General features: G+C 42.1%; 1 pseudogene; it reads right to left on the reverse strand.

The window, feature by feature from the left end:
* Positions 1-1,026: 1,026 nt before the first annotated feature.
* LOC136544182 (uncharacterized) overlaps positions 1,027-17,627 on the reverse strand; it is a 29,791-nt pseudogene continuing 13,190 nt past the window's right edge.

Genomic DNA, 17,627 nt, shown 5'->3' on the forward strand with positions numbered 1-17,627 from the left:
ATGCGTGTGCACTTGTCCTGTCCATATATGTTTCTACTTTCAGTTCGTAGGAGCACATGCTTGGATCAACGTGGACCTCGCTTGTCCATGGATGCACTGCGGCTGGAACTCGGCGGAGAGCATCTGCGAGCCGCCCGCGCCCTGTGCCTTGGTCTTGATTGAGGAGCGGACGAGCGCCCACGCCACGCCCCGCACCCACGCTCGCCCCACACCCCACACCAACGCCCGCGCCCATGCCATGGGCGCCGCCGCTGCTACCTGGTCATCAGAGGAAAAAAAGAAGGGATAGGGTAGGAAGAAAGAACTAGGGGTAAAAATGATATTTCACTGTGCTTCTCTTTCATAGAAAGCTATAAATGAATATTTTATTATACGGAGTGTCCACCAGCAAATTTATCAAGAACTAGAGTGTCCTCTAGCAAATCGCTCCATTTTGAATGTGCAGCAACAAAGGGTGGTTACTTTCAGTGTCCAGAAGCCAATTTTGCCTAAAAACTATGAATCTAGAAAAAACAAAATGTTTCATAATTTGAAATAGAGAGAGTATATTTTTATAGGGATAATTCTCTGTTGGATATCCAAAGTGATGGTCCTTTGCTGACGAACATCCACTTTGGAGCATTTTGCCAGAAGACACTCTACTTCGGTGAAATTAGGCCACAAGACACCGCGGACCGCTTACAGCCGGTTGAGAAGAGAGAACAGCGGTGAAATGATATTCTTGCCCCTGCCGCTTTCTTCTTCCTCTCTCTCTCTCTCTTTTTGTTTCTTGTCCCCGAAACCCTCTCTGCCTCTCGCACCTGCCATCGCGCATCACGTCGTCGCGGGCGGCTGCGCCTTCGACGCCCGCTGCTTGCCTCCTGCGTCTTCAATTCCTTCGTCATTCCATGTCGATTGATTCTTCTTGATTGATAGATAGATAGGGGGAAAAGAGAGCAGGGGAGGGAAAGGCAAAGTAGAGCCCGTAGCATCCTTGTCACAGATAGATACTAGATTGCTGGCAATGGCATCGCCAAGGGGGGCTACCTAGGCCGATGAGAACGACCAGGCTCGTTCGGGCTTGGTAGCGTCGGCGGCAGCGGGCGCCCCAGGGCTGGTATCACGCGAGTTAACGGGGCTATTGCCTAGTTCACTCTTGCTGCGGTGGAGGAGCATGTTGTAGGATCGAGATGGCGAACAAGAGGGGGGTGAATAGCCTTTCTAAAATTAATCGTGTCGGCTAACCGAAATAAGTGCAGAATTAATACTATCGGTCTAGCCAAGACTACACCCCTCTATCTTTGTTCTCTAGCACCTTGCAAAGATCTTAATTAAGCAACAAAGGTGACGGGCTGGCTAAAGCTCACCTAATCAATTCTAGAAGAAAAGGTCACACAAACCTATGCCACTAGTACTTTAACCAACGGGGAGCTCCTATATATGCTAGTAAGCAAAAACACAAAGCCAACTAAGCTCACTAGCAATGCTCAATAACAAGGCAACCAGTGCCAAATTAGAGAGCGCAAATACTTAGCTACACAAACTAAGCTAAGTGACTAACAAGGTTACACAAACCAAATTAGTCATGCAAGGGAGCTACTTCTATGCTACACAAGCAAGAAGGTAACTAGTGAGCTATACAAGCAAACTAATTACAAGAGCAACTACACAAGCACATTGTATATGAAAGTAATTACAAGCTTGTGTAACAAGGATGTAAACCAACGGGAAGAATAAAGTTGACACTGTGATTTTTCTCCTGAGGTTCACGTGCTTGCCAACATGCTAGTCCCTGTTGTGTCGACCGCTCACTTGATGGTTCGGCGGCTAATTGGCATCACCCGCCAAGCCCGCACATCGGGCACCGCAAGAACCTACCCCAAAAGTGAGAGTAGCTTAATGACATGCTTTACTAGAGTTGCTCTTCGCGGCTCCCACAGGGTGAGCACAATGCCCCTCACAAAGCTCTTCTCTAGAGCACCGCACAAGCTTCTTGCGGGCTTCGACGGAGACCACCACCAAGCCATCTAGGAGGTGGCAACCTCCAAGAGTAACAAGCACCACTAGCTTACAACTCGATCACCTAGTGCCACTCGATGTAACCTTACGATGCAATCGCACTAGAATCGCTCTCACACACAATCGGATGATCACTATCAAGCATATGTGAGATGGAGGGCTCCCAAGCACTCTCAAGCATGGACACAAAGTCCCCCGAGGTGCTCCTCCCAAGCCATGGCTAAGACAACATTCTATTTATAGCCCTAGGGGCTAAACTAGCCGTTACCCCTTCACTAGGCGTTTTCAGGTTGACCAGACGCGTCAGTCAAATCAATAGGACGTAGGACCTCAGCGTCCGGTCAACGGATGCTCGCCATATGTCGCCTCCGTTCAACCTCAGTCGCTTGATCTCAATGGTCAAGTGATGACCAGATGTAGCTGCTCAAAGTGACAGGACGCACCTAAAAGCTCTAGTTTGGTTTTGGTGAATTGATGAAACCCTAAGTGCTAACCTAGTTTATCAAGTGATCATGAGATAGGTAGCATATTCCAAGTGGTAAAGCAAATGAAGATCATGACATGATGATGGTGATGCCATGGTGATGATCAAGTGCTTGGACTTGAAAAGAAGAAAGAGAAAAATAAAAGGCTCAAGGCAAAGGTATAAATGGTAGAAGCTATTTTGTTTTGGTGATCGAGACACTTAGTGAGTGTGATAATATTTAGGATCGATAGTCGTACTATTAAGAGGGGTGAAACTCGTATCGAGAAGCGGTTATCAAAGTGCCACTAGATGCTCTACCTCATTGCATATGCATTTAGGATCTAGTGGAGTGCTAACACCCTTGAAAATGTTTGTGAAAATATGCTAACACATATGCACAAGGTGATACACTTGGTGGTTGGCACATTTGAGTAAGGGTTAGAAACTTCACCGGTGGAGTGTCCGCTAGTAGAGTGCGAACAGTCTGACGGTGCCACCGGCGCCCTAGACAGAAAAGACGGAGGGCGCGCAGCGTCGGCCTCTAACTGGATGCTGGGTCACTTAGTAACCAGACGCTGATAGTCTATGTCCGGTCCTACTAACGTGGCAGTGCCCAGATGAGTCGTCGTGTGACCAAACGCTGGGTGTGTCCATTCGAGCATGATCGGACACGTCCGATCGTGAAAAATCATTTCTGGATGCTTACTGGAAATAATCGGACGCTGAGGTCCAGCGTCTGGTCACATTACAACAGTGTGTCCGGTCATCACGTGACCGAACGCTGAGGTCCAGCGTCTGGTCGATATGACTGGAGCATCCGATCACCCTGGGTTGTGTCCAGTGAAGGGGTACAATGGCTCTATTTTGTGGGGGCTTCTATTTAAGCCCCATGGCCAGGTCAAGCTCACTCTCTTGTCCATTTGCATTAACATATCAACCTTGTGAGCTTAGCCAAAGCCCTCCCACTCATCTCCATCATTGATTCATCATCTTTATGGGATTGGGAGAGAATCCAAGTGCATTGCTTGAGTGTTTGCATCTAGAGGCACTTGGTGTTCGTGTTTTGCTGTGGGATTCGCTTGTTACTCTTGGTGGTTGCCGCCACCTACACAGCTTGGAGCAGCGAGGATCGTTGAGCGGAGAGTGGTGATTGTCTCTGGCTCTGATCGTGGTGATTGTGAGGGGTTCTTGACCTTTCTCTGGTGGAGAGCCAAAAGGTACTCTAGTGCATTGCTCGTGGCTTATATGATCCTCATCTTATGTTGGTTGTGCGGCACCCTATTGAGGGTTTGGCGTGTGATGCCAATTAGCTCGTGAACCTCCAAGTGAGTGAATCGCCACAACGAGGACTAGCTTGCCAGCAAGCAAGTGAACCTCGATAAAAAATCATTGTGTCATCTTTTGATTCTGAGGTGATTGGTCTTCATTGGTATTCATTGTTGTGATTGATTGGCTCCTTCCTCGACACGGTAGTATAAACAAATTGCTCACTCTCTTTACATTACCACAAACTATCAGTATTTGATGGCACAAATTTGATGGCACAAATTATTTGTATTGGAAATCAAAGATGACCACACATATCAAGTCAATCAATAGAAAAGTGTGGAAGGTGATAGAAACCAAAATTGAGATTGGTGATCAGAGAATCCCACCGCGGCTGAAGAAGTGCTTCTCCAAAACAATGACATTGCTCTAAGTGCCATTCATGATGCAATTAATGAGAGAACATTTGAGCAAATCAAGAATATTGAGATGGCTCATGAGGCTTGGAAGAAGTTGGAAGAATCATTTGGGGGTACTCAAGCCATGAAGAGTGCAAAGGCATACATTCTCAAAGAGAAGTTTACAAGCTTCAAGATGAAGGAGGATGAGAGTGTGCCGGAGATGTTCCATAGGCTTCAAGTGCTTGTCAATGATCTCAAAGCACTTGGAGAAGAGGTGAAGGACAAGGACCTCTCCCACAAGTTCTTGAGATGTTTGCCTTCAAGATTTGTCACATTGGTCATTATTCTAGTGAGGAGCGGTTTGAACACCATGACACCAAACCAAGTGTTGGGAGATATAATGACCGATGATACATATAGAGATGATAATGAGAAGGAAGAAAAGAAGGAGAAGAAAGATGAAAAGAAGGAGAGTGTGGCATTCAAAGCCGCATCATCTAAGGGCAAGGCAAATCAAGATACATCAAGTGAAGATGATGGCTTATGGGATGATGATGATGATGATGAGAAGATGGCTCTCTTTGTCAAGAAATTTGGCAAATTCATGATGAAGAAAGGGTACCATGCTAGAAGAAAGAAATTTTCATCCAAGAACAAGGAAGAGTCAAGAAGGTGCTTCAAATGTGGACGCAAAGATCATCTTGTTGCTCAATGTCCATACAATAGCGACAATGATGATGACAACAAGAAGAACAAGGACAAAAAAGAAAAGAAAGAGAAGGATAAGATGACATTCAAGAAGAAGAAGGGTGGTTCATATGTGGTCACTTAGGATAGTGATGATGATGATAGTGATGATGACAAGACCATAAAGAAGAAGGCACTTGCAAGCATTGCTATTAATGAGAAGCCTTCTCTCTTCGACACTCCATCATGCTTCATGGCTAAGGCCACTAAGGTACAAATTTGTGATGATGGAAGTAATGATGAACATGATAATGAAAATGATAGTGATAGTGATGATGATAAACCTACTAAAGATGAATTATTTGACATGTTAGAAGATGCTAAATAACACTTTGACATTAAGAGAAGGGAATGCAAGAGCTTGAATAAGGAGGAAAAAGCCCTCAAGCAATCCCTTAATGAGCTCAAAGAAACTCATGAGAGGCTAGAGGAAGCCCATGAGAAGCTTGGCAAGGCTCACAAGAAGCTTAAAAAAGCTCATTCCTCTTTGCTTAATGATCAAAATAAAAAGAAGCATGTTGAGACTTATGATGTAGGCTTGACTTATGATATAATTGATGAATCATTATCTATGCCTATCATTGTTGCTCCCGCTAACCCTTCTTGTAGTACTTCTACTTCCACCTCATCTAGTAGTGATGGTTTCACTTATGATACCTCACTAATGATTGAGAATGAGAACCTCAAGAAGGAGGTCAATAAGCTCACTCACATCTTAGCTAAAGCCTATGGTGGTGAGGACCGCTTGCTTATGTGCTTGGGTACCCAAAGAGCTTCTCTCTACAAAGAGGGATTGGGCTATACCCCCAAGAAAGGCAAGGTGGCTTTTGCTCCTCACAAAACTAGTTTTGTAAAGAACAATGGTCGGTTTTGCACTAGTTGCAAGCAAGTTGGTCATAAAGAGTATGAGTGCAAGAACAAGAGCAAAAATGTAAATGTATCCTCTATTAAGATTAATTCTTCCTATGTGCTTACTAAGGGTACAAATAGTGTCAAGGCTAAGTTCATTGGTAAACTATGGATAGGCTCAAAGAAGAAAGCCAATTGGGTGCCAAAGAGCTTGGTCACTAATCTTCAAGGACCCAAGCAAGTTTGGGTACCTAAAAAGAATTAATCTTCTTTTGTAGGTCAATTACAAAGCTGGAGGAAGGCATTGGGTTCTTGATAGTGGGTGCACTCAACATATGACCGGTGATGCAAGAATGTTCAACTCAATCAACACCAATGACAATGATGGTTATGATAGTATCACATTTGGTGACAATGGCAAAGACAAGGTCAAAGGGCTTGGTAAGATTGCAATATCCAATGACATGAGCATATCCAATGTGTTGCTAGTAGAGAGTTTGAACTTCACTTTGCTATCCGTGGCTCAATTGTGTGATCTTGGATTCAAATGCATATTTGGAGTAGATGATGTAGAAATCATAAGTGTAGATGGCTCTAATTTGATCTTCAAAGGCTTTAGATATGAGAATCTATACTTGGTTGATTTCAATGCTAGTGAAGCTAAATTATCCACATGTTTGTTCACTAAGTCTAGCATGGGTTGGTTATGGCATAGAAGGCTTGGTCATGTTGAAATGAAACAATTGAATATATTGGTTAAGCATGACTTGGTTAGAGGCTTGAAAGATGTTGTGTTTAAAAAGGATAAGCTTTGTAGCTCTTGTCAAGCCGGAAAACAAGTTGGAAACACCCATCCCAAGAAAAGCTTGATGAGCACTAGTAAAGCATTTAAGTTATTGCACATGGACTTATTTGGGCCAACACAATACACTAGCATTGGTGGTAACAAATATGGCTTTGTAATATTAGATGATTACACTAGATACACATGGGTATTCTTTCTAGTGGACAAAAGTGATGTGTTTGCAACATTCAAATCATTTGTCAAGGGCATTCACAATGAGTTTAAAATAATCATCAAGAGAGTTAGAAGTGACAATGGTAGTGAGTTCAAGAACACTAGAATTGATGAGTTGTGTGATGAATTTGGAATTAGACATCAATTCTCGGCCAAGTACACTCCACAATCAAATGATCTTGTTGAGAGGAAGAATAGGACACTCATTGATATGACAAGGTCTATGCTTAGTGAGTACAATGTGAGTCAATCTTTTTGGGTTGAAGCTATCAACATGGCTTGCTATTATAGCAACCACCTCTATTGTCATCCATTAAAAGAGAAGACACCATATGAGCTCTTAAATGGTAGAAAGCCCAACATTGTATATTTTCAGGTCTTTGGATGCAAATGCTATATCTTAAAGAAAGGCACTAGATTGGGCAAGTTTGATAAGAAATGTGATGAAGGATTCCTACTTGGTTATTCCACTACAAGCAAAGCATATAGAGTTTGGAATTTGGATAGTGGTACTCTTGAGGAAGTTCATGATGTTGAATTTGATAAAACCAAGGGTTCACAAGTAGAGAATGAGAACATGGAAGATGTTAGAGGCATTCAACTTTCAAATGCCACGAAGAACATGGATGTTGGTGAATTAAGGCCTATGCAAGTGAATGATGATGAAGATGATCAAGTGTAAGTGCTCTCCAACTCAAATGTGCAAGATGATACAAATCAAGCTAGCACAAGTGGCTCTCATGATAATGAACAAGATCAAGTGGCTACTACACCATCTCAACCCAATGATCAAGTAAATACAAGCAATCAAGTTCCAATCCTTCAACTAACAAATATTGCAAGGGATCATCCATTGGACACTATAATTGGTGATATTTCTAGATGTGTACAAACAAGATCAAGGTTGGCTTCATTTTGTGAGCATTTCTCATTTGTGTTATCCATTGAATCAAAGAAGATAGATGAAGCATTGAAGGATGTTGATTGGGTGAATGCTATGCATGAAGAATTGAATAATTTCACAAAAAATCAAGTATGGGAATTGGTAGAAAGACCAATGGAACACAATGTGATTGGGACATAATGTGATTGGAACCAAATGGGTCTTTAGAAACAAGCAAGATCAAGATGGGATAGTAGTAAGGAGCAAAGCAAGATTGGTAGCACAAGGCTCTACACAAGTTGAAGGTCTTGACTTTGGAGAAACATATGCCCCAGTTGCTAGATTGGAAGCAATTAGAATCTTGCTAGCCTATGCTTATGCCCACAATATCAAGCTCTATCAAATGGATGTAAAGAGTGCATTTCTCAATGGTTACATTAATGAAGAAGTATATGTTGAGCAACCTCCCAGTTTTGAAGATGATAAGAAGCCCGACCATGTGTACAAGTTGAAGAAGGCATTGTATGGCTTGAAGTAAGCACCTAGAGCATGGTATGAGAGATTGAGGGACTTCCTACTCTCTAAAGGGTTCATGATGGGCAAGGCTGACACCACTCTTTTCATCAAGAAGATTGGAAAAGATTTATTTGCGTTGCAAATCTATATAGATGACATCATATTTGGATCAACTAATCAAGATTTTTGTGATGAGTTTGGAAAGATGATGGCTAATGAGTTTGAGATATCCATGATTGGAGAGTTAAGTTACTTCCTTGGTCTTCAAATCAAGCAATTGAAGAATGGTTCATTTATGAGTCAAGGCAAGTATATTAAGAACATGATCAAGAAGTTTGGCATGAGTGATAACAAGACCATTAGCACACCAATGGGAACCAATGGCAACTTGGATAGTGATGCAAGTGGAAATATGGTGGATCAAAAATTGTATCGGTCTATGATTGGAAGCCTAATCTATGTGACCGCATCAGGGCCATATGTCATGTTTAGTGTATGCATGTGTGCAAGATTTCAAGCCTCACCAAGAGAAAGTCATTTGAAGGCTACAAAGAGAATATTGAGGTACTTGAAGCATACACCAAATGTTGGTTTGTGGTATCCCAAAGGAGCAAGGTTTGAGCTAGTTGGTTACTCAAACTCGGATTATGCGGGATGCAAGGTTGAAAGGAAGAGCACCTCAGGCACATGTCAATTATTGGAAAGATCACTTGTTTCATGGTCATCAAAGAAGCAAAATATTGTTGCATTATCAACTGCCAAAGCAGAATACATATCCACCGGTAGTTGTTGTGCACAAGTACTTTGGATGAAGGTCACATTGAGTGACTTTGGAATCAAGTTCAAGAAAGTGCCATTGCTATGTGACAATGGGAGTGCAATCAAGTTGACCAATAATCCGGTTCAACATACAAGAACAAAGCACATTGATGTCCGCCACCATTTCATAAGAGATCACCAACAAAAAGGGGACATTTGCATTGAGAGTGTAGGCATCGAAAATCAACTCACCGATATATTCACCAAGCCATTGGATGAGAAAAGGTTTTGCAAGCTAAGAAATGAGTTGAACATATTGGATTTCTCAAATATGTGTTGATGCACCCCCCCCACTTATATGACATGCCTCTCCTTCGAGCAATCCAAGGTAAAAGTTGATTGGCATGGCATACATCCTTGCTAAGGACATGTTTAGTGCATCTAGACATCTTTCACATTTAATAGGCTTATTCATGAAAATCAAATGAATTTGATGATTATATGGTACCACTATTGCTTCTATGCTTATTTTGATCTAGTGGTAGTATATGACATGTTTATGGGCTTGTAAACCTAGTGTTTAATCTAGAAAATGAGCTATAATGTTTAACTCAACATGGAACAAGATAACCCTTATTTGGAGGTGTGAAGAAGCTTGTCCTTGGATCAAACCGAGTTAAATATCTTTGGCAAATGATCTAGATTGGACTAAATTTGGGAAAATGATCCTCACCCCATTGATTGACATTGATAATCTCAACCTATCTACTTTTTAAACCTTTGTGGTTATTGATGACAAAGGGGGAGAAAAACTAAGATATTAGTGATATTAGTACATGGGGAGAAAAATAAAGATATTAGTGTACTAAGATTATGAAAAGACAACAAATGGGGAGAACTTGACATAAGGGGAGAGATATGATAAAGGAAAAGGATCAATTAAAATTTTGAGCACACAAGTAGGGGGAGCAAGCTCATGAACTTGTATGGTGCATTTGAATGTGCATTTCATATGTTTGTGTGCATGGCACAAGTTTTAAATTTCAATATCCATGCTTGTGTGGTGTATGCTAGTTGTAGATTTAAATGATGAAATGAAAATCTAGCATGCATAGGTTATCTAGTGATTTCATTTCCAAGTGTTTCCAAGTGGTATCGAGCTAACCATGGTGCTAAGGATGGTATAATGGTGCACTCTGATTGGTATCACACTTCAAAGGTCCATCATTTATACCTTAGCATCATTGGATAGACATTGTCTCCTATATTTCCTATATAAGCATATGTGTAAGCTACAATCCAAACTCTTAGCACATATGTAGGGGGAGCAATTTCCACCATTTGGGGTTCATGAAACTTGTCCATATCCTTTTACACATGGTAAATATGCTTGGGCAAGCAACATGGATTCAATTGAATTTTAATTCATATCTTTGTGAAAGGGTTGTCATCAATTACCAAAAAGGGAGAGATTGAAATCTCTAGTTTGGTTTTGGTGAATTGATGAAACCCTAAGTGCCAACCTAGTTTATCAAGTGACCATGAGATAGGTAGCACATTCCAAGTGGTGAAGCAAATGAAGACCATGACATGATGATGGTGATGCCATGGTGATGATCAAGTGCTTGGACTTGAAAAGAAGAAAGAGAAAAACAAAAGGCTCAAGGCAAAGGTATAAATGGACGGAGCCATTTTATTTTGGTGATCGAGACACTTAGTGAGTGTGATCACATTTAGGATCGATAGCCATACTATTAAGAGGGGTGAAACTTGTATCGAGATGCGGTTATCAAAGTGCCACTAGATGCTCTAACTCATTGCATATGCATTTAGGATCTAGTGGAGTGCTAACACCCTTGAAAATATTTGTGAAAATATGCTAACACATGTGCACAAGGTGATACACTTGGTGGTTGGCACATTTGAGCAAGGGTTAGAAACTTCACCGGTGGAGTGCGGACAGTCCGACGGTGCCACCGGCACCCTAGATAGAAAAGATGGAGGTCACTGTAAGTGATCGGACGCCGGTCTTGGTTGGACCGGCGCGTCTGGTCAGTGGCAGCAGAGGACATGCAGCGTCGGTCTCTAACCGGACGCTGGGTCACTTAGTGTCCGAACGCTGACAGGCTGTGTCCGGTCCTGCTGATGTGGCAGTGCATAGATGAGTCATCGTGTGACCAGATGCTGGGTGTGTCCAGTCGAGCATGACTGGACGTGTCCGGTCATGAAAAATCATTTCTGCATGCTTACTGGAAATGACCGGACGCTGAGGTCCAGCGTTCGGTCACTTCACAACAACGTGTCTGGTCATCACCTGACTGTTGAGATCGAGCGATCAGCATTTGAAGAGAGGGGACACGTTGATGAGGACATGACACCCATGCATATGACCATGTTTGGCACATGGGATGGAGGGGAAGGAGGCCAGCAAGGGTGTCCAAGTCAAGAAGGAGGCCCGAGGCTAATTTGGTTCGAGTCCCCGAGGTGGAGGCCCAAAGCAACTCAAGTTCGAGTCTGCCTCAGAATCTAGGATCAGTCTGCCTTAAACTGGTCACCCAGGATGCATCTGGACTCCGTTTTTGATGATCCACATATGGATGGAAAGCTAATTTGATAAGGAAACCAATTCAAGTGGTTTCACGTCAGAAGCTCTTCGGAATCAATAGGAATCATCGAAACAAGTCAGCATCTAGAATCTGCCAGGGTGCTGCGACACCTTCTTTTGGTCCGTTGGACCGTGTATCGTGTTTGGGCCCATTAGGGGGCGCGTCCAGGGTAGGCGATGACCCTAAGACCTTTATAATCATATGCCACCACCGTCATTAAGGTTTGGGTTTTGCTTAGATTAATCTGTCAAGAACAGTTTCACCGTTCATCGGTTTGTGAGACCCCAACTTCGTGAGATAATCATTCATCTGCAATTTGGTTGCGTTCTTTCTTGTTCTTGCTTGTGTTCTTCGTTGCACAGGCAGGGATTAGCCTTCTCGGCGAGGTCAATCTGGTCCATGACTTGGTTGATAACTAGAGGAGCTATGGTGCTAAGATTGTAGGATTCGATCTTTTGATCCGAAGCCGGATCGGTGTGTCATTCTATACCACAACGATAGTTACTATTACCTGACGGAAGATCGAGATCCCCATCCCATTAAGTGGTATCAGAGCTTCAGGTATACCATCAAGTTCGCATCTTACCCTTAGTTTGAGTGTTTTTGCTTTTATCCCATAGTCTAATGCCATATTTGTTTCCTATCCTATAACCATCCGCGCCATAGCCTTTGCATAATTTAGTTTCAGAGTCCGCTTTATTGAGTTTGTGTCCTAGGTCAAAGTCTTGTTGCTAGTTTAGATTGTGTTCTTTTCTAGTTTGTATTGATCCCTTCACCCGCCGCTATTCCGTATCACCATCGGTTTGCATCTTATGTCCACTAAAACCCTGATTCGAGCAGCTTCCTTAAAAGAGTCATAACTTTTGCATCCGAACTCGAAACAAGGAAAATTTTATATCTACGGAGAATGCCAGAAAATTTTAGATCTATTTCATCCTAGCTTTGCTAGGTTTGCAAAAATTAGATTTGTGAAATTCGATTATGAAAATTGAGTTTCTGAGGCCACAAGTTTTGGTATGCTTTTTAGAGCACAGTCCTAATTTTCTATAGGCCACATCTTTTATTCAATTGAGCTCAAATTTTTTGTGGTTTATTCTTGTGTGCTCCTTGCTGAGAAAAAATATCAAAAGAGCAAAAGCAAGAAAAAAAGATTGGACAAAAAAATAAAAGAAAAAAATAGTAAAAGAGAATAGAAGATATCGAAAAGGAGCACATAAGGAACACTCAATAGCTCTATTGTTTGTGGTATCTTTTGCCTTGTTCATATCCATTGCTACCTTTAATACTTGTTTCCTTTCATCCTTGTTTCCTCTCTTGTTTATCACAACTGGTGATAGAAACACGTATAGGCCAGCAACTAGGACAAGTGCTCTGGACATTTATTCAATATTGCTGTCTGTCACTGACTTGTGTGCCACATATACATATTTGTTCTTTTGCATGCCTCCCAAGCTCCACATATACTTCAGATTGGTATAGAAAAAGACCCTTGCAATCTTGGTGTCACACCCTCACAGGTATCACATACCAGCCACCGGTTGTACCATCCACTGCTTGTGTTGGTAAGAACTTTGTAAGAGCTTGGTAAGACGCTTTCATTTGCTGTGAAAAGTGACACCACTGCAACCACGTAGTCATTTGTTAGGGATAACTTTCACCGTTTGTTCCTTGTTTTTGTGTTTACAATGACAGGTTGTTCGTATCCACCGACTTCTGATGGTATAGGTGCTGATGAGTACATAGAGTGGGAAATTGCCATGGATAATATATTTGCTACTCGCTTTATGTGTCCAAGAAGGAAGGTAAAAAATGCAGCTAGTGTTTTGCGACATTCTGCTTTATCTTGGTGGGAGTCTTTAGATCCTTCTGATAAACCTCAAACTTGGAATGATATGAAACTTCTTATGCGAGAAACCTTTGTTAATCCACCTCCTGTTTTGACTTCGTATGCTAAGGTGCACCATTTAGAGGAAGAGTCTGTTATTATTCCTCTTGCTATGACTAACCTTCTGTAGAATAATGTACATAAGCGAGAGGATGAAGTGGAAGAAAATGAGGAGCTCACAACCTCATATGCAAATTCAGAACCATCACTTCACCATGCACCTATTACTCCTGCTGAGAACACAGGTAATGCCCATGGTCCTACACTCACAGAAGGTGAAAATGGTCTTAATGTACTAAATTTTTCCACAAACTATGCTGCCATAGAGCAATTGTTAGTGGAACCCTCTCTTGATTTATCTTTGTCCCATGATAATTTGCTTGATGTTCCTTGTGACAAAGATGAATTGGTAGAAGATGCTTCAGTTTTACATGTTTTGGAACCAGTCACTTGTGCTGAAAATAAACATGTTATTCATATTGCTACTAAAACTGACGAGTTCAAACTGTTGTCTTCTTTACATACTTTGGGCTACATTAAATTTGATGTTTTGTGTAACCTAGATTGTTTGGAAGAGAGCCTTTTTAAATATGCTGATTTGCCTTGGTTTTCTAAACACACATATCATGTTATTGGCAGATATAACAACAAGGGACAATATATGATACATCAAGTATACATTCGTAATAATATGAATTCTCCTTTTATTGTACAAGATTATGATCGTTTAGAGGGCAGCCATAATAATACAAACATTTTCTCATGTTCCTTAAAGAAACAAGTTCACTTCCAAGAAGGGGAGCATTGTTGGTTGCTACCTATGTCTGCTCGACCATCTATTCCTGCATTGTCTTTGGTTAGTTCTAATTTTTTGTAGGATAGTGTTGACATACATCGTGTGCATTTAGATCATGGAGTCTACATGCTTGCTAAAATTTTTATGCGGGATGACATGCTAGAAACTTGGAAACATGGTCACGTTCCTTCTCACAATTATTTCAGTTTTCTTTGTCCTCGTAACCCCATTCTCCTTTATGTTGTGTAGGATCAGTTTCAAGCACAATCGACGCCGAGGACGGCTTTTCATCAAGAAGGGGGGATGATGAGGACATGACACCCATGCATATGACCATGTTTGGCACATGGGATAGAGGAGAAGGAGGCCAGCAAGGGTGTCCAAGTCAATAAGGAGGCCCAAGACTAATTCGGTTCGAGTCCCCGAGGTGGAGGTCCAAAGCAACTCAAGTTCGAGTCTGCCTCAGAATCTAGGACCGGTCTGCCTTAAACTAGTTACTCAGGACGCATCTAGACTTTGTTTTTGATGATCCACATATGGATAGAAAGCTAATTTGATAAGGAAACCAATCCAAGTGGTTTCACATCAAAAGCGCTTCGGAATCAATGGGAATCGTTGAAACAAGTCAGCGTCCAGAATCTGCTAGGGTGCTGCGACACCTTCTTTTGGTCCGTTGGACCATGTATCGTGTTTGGGCCCATTAGGGGGCGCATCCAGGGTAGGCGATGACCCTAAGACCTTTATAATCATACGCCGCCACCGTCATTAGGGTTTAGGTTTTGCTTAGATTAATCTGTCAAGAACAGTTTTGCCGTTCATCGGTTTATGAGACCCCAACTTCGTGAGATAATCATTCATCTGCAATTTGGTTGCGTTCTTTCTTATTCTTGCTTGTGTTCTTCATTGCACAGGCAGGAATTAGCCTTCTTGGCGAGGTCAACCTGGTCTGTGACTTGGTTGATAACCAGAGGAGCTGTGGTGCTAAGATTGTAAGGTTCGATCTTTCGATCTAAAGCCGAATCAGTGTGTCATTCTCCGCCACAACGATAGTTACCATCACCTGACGGAAGATTAGGATCCCCGTCCCATTACACATGGCACACATAATGTGACCAAACACTGAGGTCCAGCGTCCGGTCGATATGACCGAAGCGTCTGGTCACCCCGGGTTGTGCCCAGCGAAGGGGTACAAGGGCTCTATTTTGTGGGGGCTTCTATTTAAGCCCCATGGCCGGGTAAGCACACTCTCTTGGTCATTTGCATTGACATAGCAACCTTGTGAGCTTAGCCAAAGCCCTCCCACTCATCTCCATCATTGATTCATCATCTTTGTGAGATTAGAAGAGAATCCAAGTGCATTGCTTGAGTGTTTGCATCTAGAGGCATTTGATGTTCATGTTTTGATGCAAGATTCGCTTGTTACTCTTGGTGGTTGCCGTCACCTAGACAGCTTGGAGCAGCGAGGATCGTCAAGCGGAGAGTGGTGATTGTCTCTGGCTCTGATCATGGTGATTGTGAGGGGTTTTTGACCTTTCTCCGGTGGAGAGCCAAAAGGTACTCTAGTGGATTGCTCATGGCTTGTGTGATCCTCATCTTGTGTTGGTTGTGCGGCACCCTATTGAGGGTTTGGCGTGTGATGCTAATTAGCTCGTGAACCTCCAAGTGAGTGAATCGCCACAACGAGGACTAGCTTATCGGCAAGCAAGTGAACATCGGTAAAAAATCATTGTGTCATCATTTGATTCCAAGGTGATTGGTCTTCATTGGTATTCATTCTTGTGATTGATTGGCTCCTTCCTCGACACGGCGGTATAAACAAATTGCTCACTCTCTTTATATTACCGCAAACTAGTTGTCAAGCTCTTTAGTGTAGCTAGTTGTGAGAGCTTGTTAGTTTGGTTAGTGTGGCATTTTAATTAGCCTTTGAGAGCACACTAACTTAGTGTAGTGACATAGCTATTGTGTAGATAGAAACTATATAAACTAAAATTGTGGTTGGTGTCTTGCTACTTTAGTAGGCTAGCGCAACACTTGCTTCGCCTCATATTTGTCTAACCGGTTTGTTAAGTGTTGTTGTAGAATTTTTAATAGGCTATTCACCCCCTTAGCCATTAGGACCTTTCAAGTGGTATCAGAGCCAAGGTCACCGTGATTTGAGGCTTAACAACCTTTGGTGTAAAAATGACTCAAATCAACAACACCAAGAAGCCACCCCAATTTGATGGCACAAATTATCCGTATTGGAAATCAAAGATGACCACACATATCAAGTCAATCAATAGAAAAGTGTGGAAGGTGATAGAAACCAAAATTGAGATTGGTGATCTAGAGAATCCCTCCGCGGCTGAAGAAGTGCTTCTCCAAAACAATGACATTGCTCTAAGTGCCATTCATGATGCAATTGATGAGAGAACATTTGAGCAAATTAAGAATATTGAGATGGCTCATGAGGCTTGGAAGAAGTTAGAAGAATCATTTGAGGGTACTCAAGCCGTGAAGAGTGCAAAGGCATACATTCTCAAAGAGAAGTTTACAAGCTTCAAGATGAAGGAGGATGAGAGTGTGCCGGAGATGTTCCATAGGCTTCAAGTGCTTGTCAATGATCTCAAAGCACTTGGAGAAGAGGTGAAGGACAAGGACCTCTCCCACAAGTTCTTGAGATATTTGCCTTCAAGATTTAGCACATTGGTCACTATTCTAGTGAGGAGCGGTTTGGACACCATGACACCAAACCAAGTGTTGGGAGATATAATGACCGATGATACATATAGAGATGATGATGAGAAGGAAGAAAAGAAGGAGAAGAAAGATGAGAAGAAGGAGAGCGTGGCATTCAAAGCCACATCATCCAAGGGCAAGGCAAAGCAAGATACATCAAGTGAAGATGATGGCTCATGGGATGATGATGATGATGAGAAGATGGCTCTCTTTGTCAGGAAATTTGGCAAATTCATGATGAAGAAAGGGTACCGTGCTAGAAGAAAGAAATCTTCATCCAAGAACAAGGAAGAGTCAAGAAGGTGCTTCAAATGTGGAAGCAAAGATCATCTTGTTGCTCAATGTCCATACAATAGCGACAATGATGATGACAACAAGAAGAATAAGAAGGACAAAAAAGAAAAGAAAGAGAAGGACAAGATGACATTCAAGAAGAAGAAGGGTGGTTCATATGTGGTCACTTGGGATAGTGATGCTTCCTCAAGTGATGATGATGACAAGACCACAAAGAAGAAGGCACTTGCAAGCATTGCATTCAATGAGAAGCCTTCTCTCTTTGACACTCCATCATGCTTCATGGCTAAGGCCACTAAGGTACAAATTTGTGATGATGGAAGTAATGATAAACATGATAATGAAAATGATAGTGATAGTGATGATGATGAACCTACTAAAGATGAATTATTTGACATGTTAGAAGATGCTAAATAACACTTTGA

The sequence above is a fragment of the Miscanthus floridulus genome, chromosome 3 (genome assembly GCF_019320115.1).
Source record: "Miscanthus floridulus cultivar M001 chromosome 3, ASM1932011v1, whole genome shotgun sequence".
Lineage (NCBI taxonomy): Eukaryota > Viridiplantae > Streptophyta > Magnoliopsida > Poales > Poaceae > Miscanthus > Miscanthus floridulus.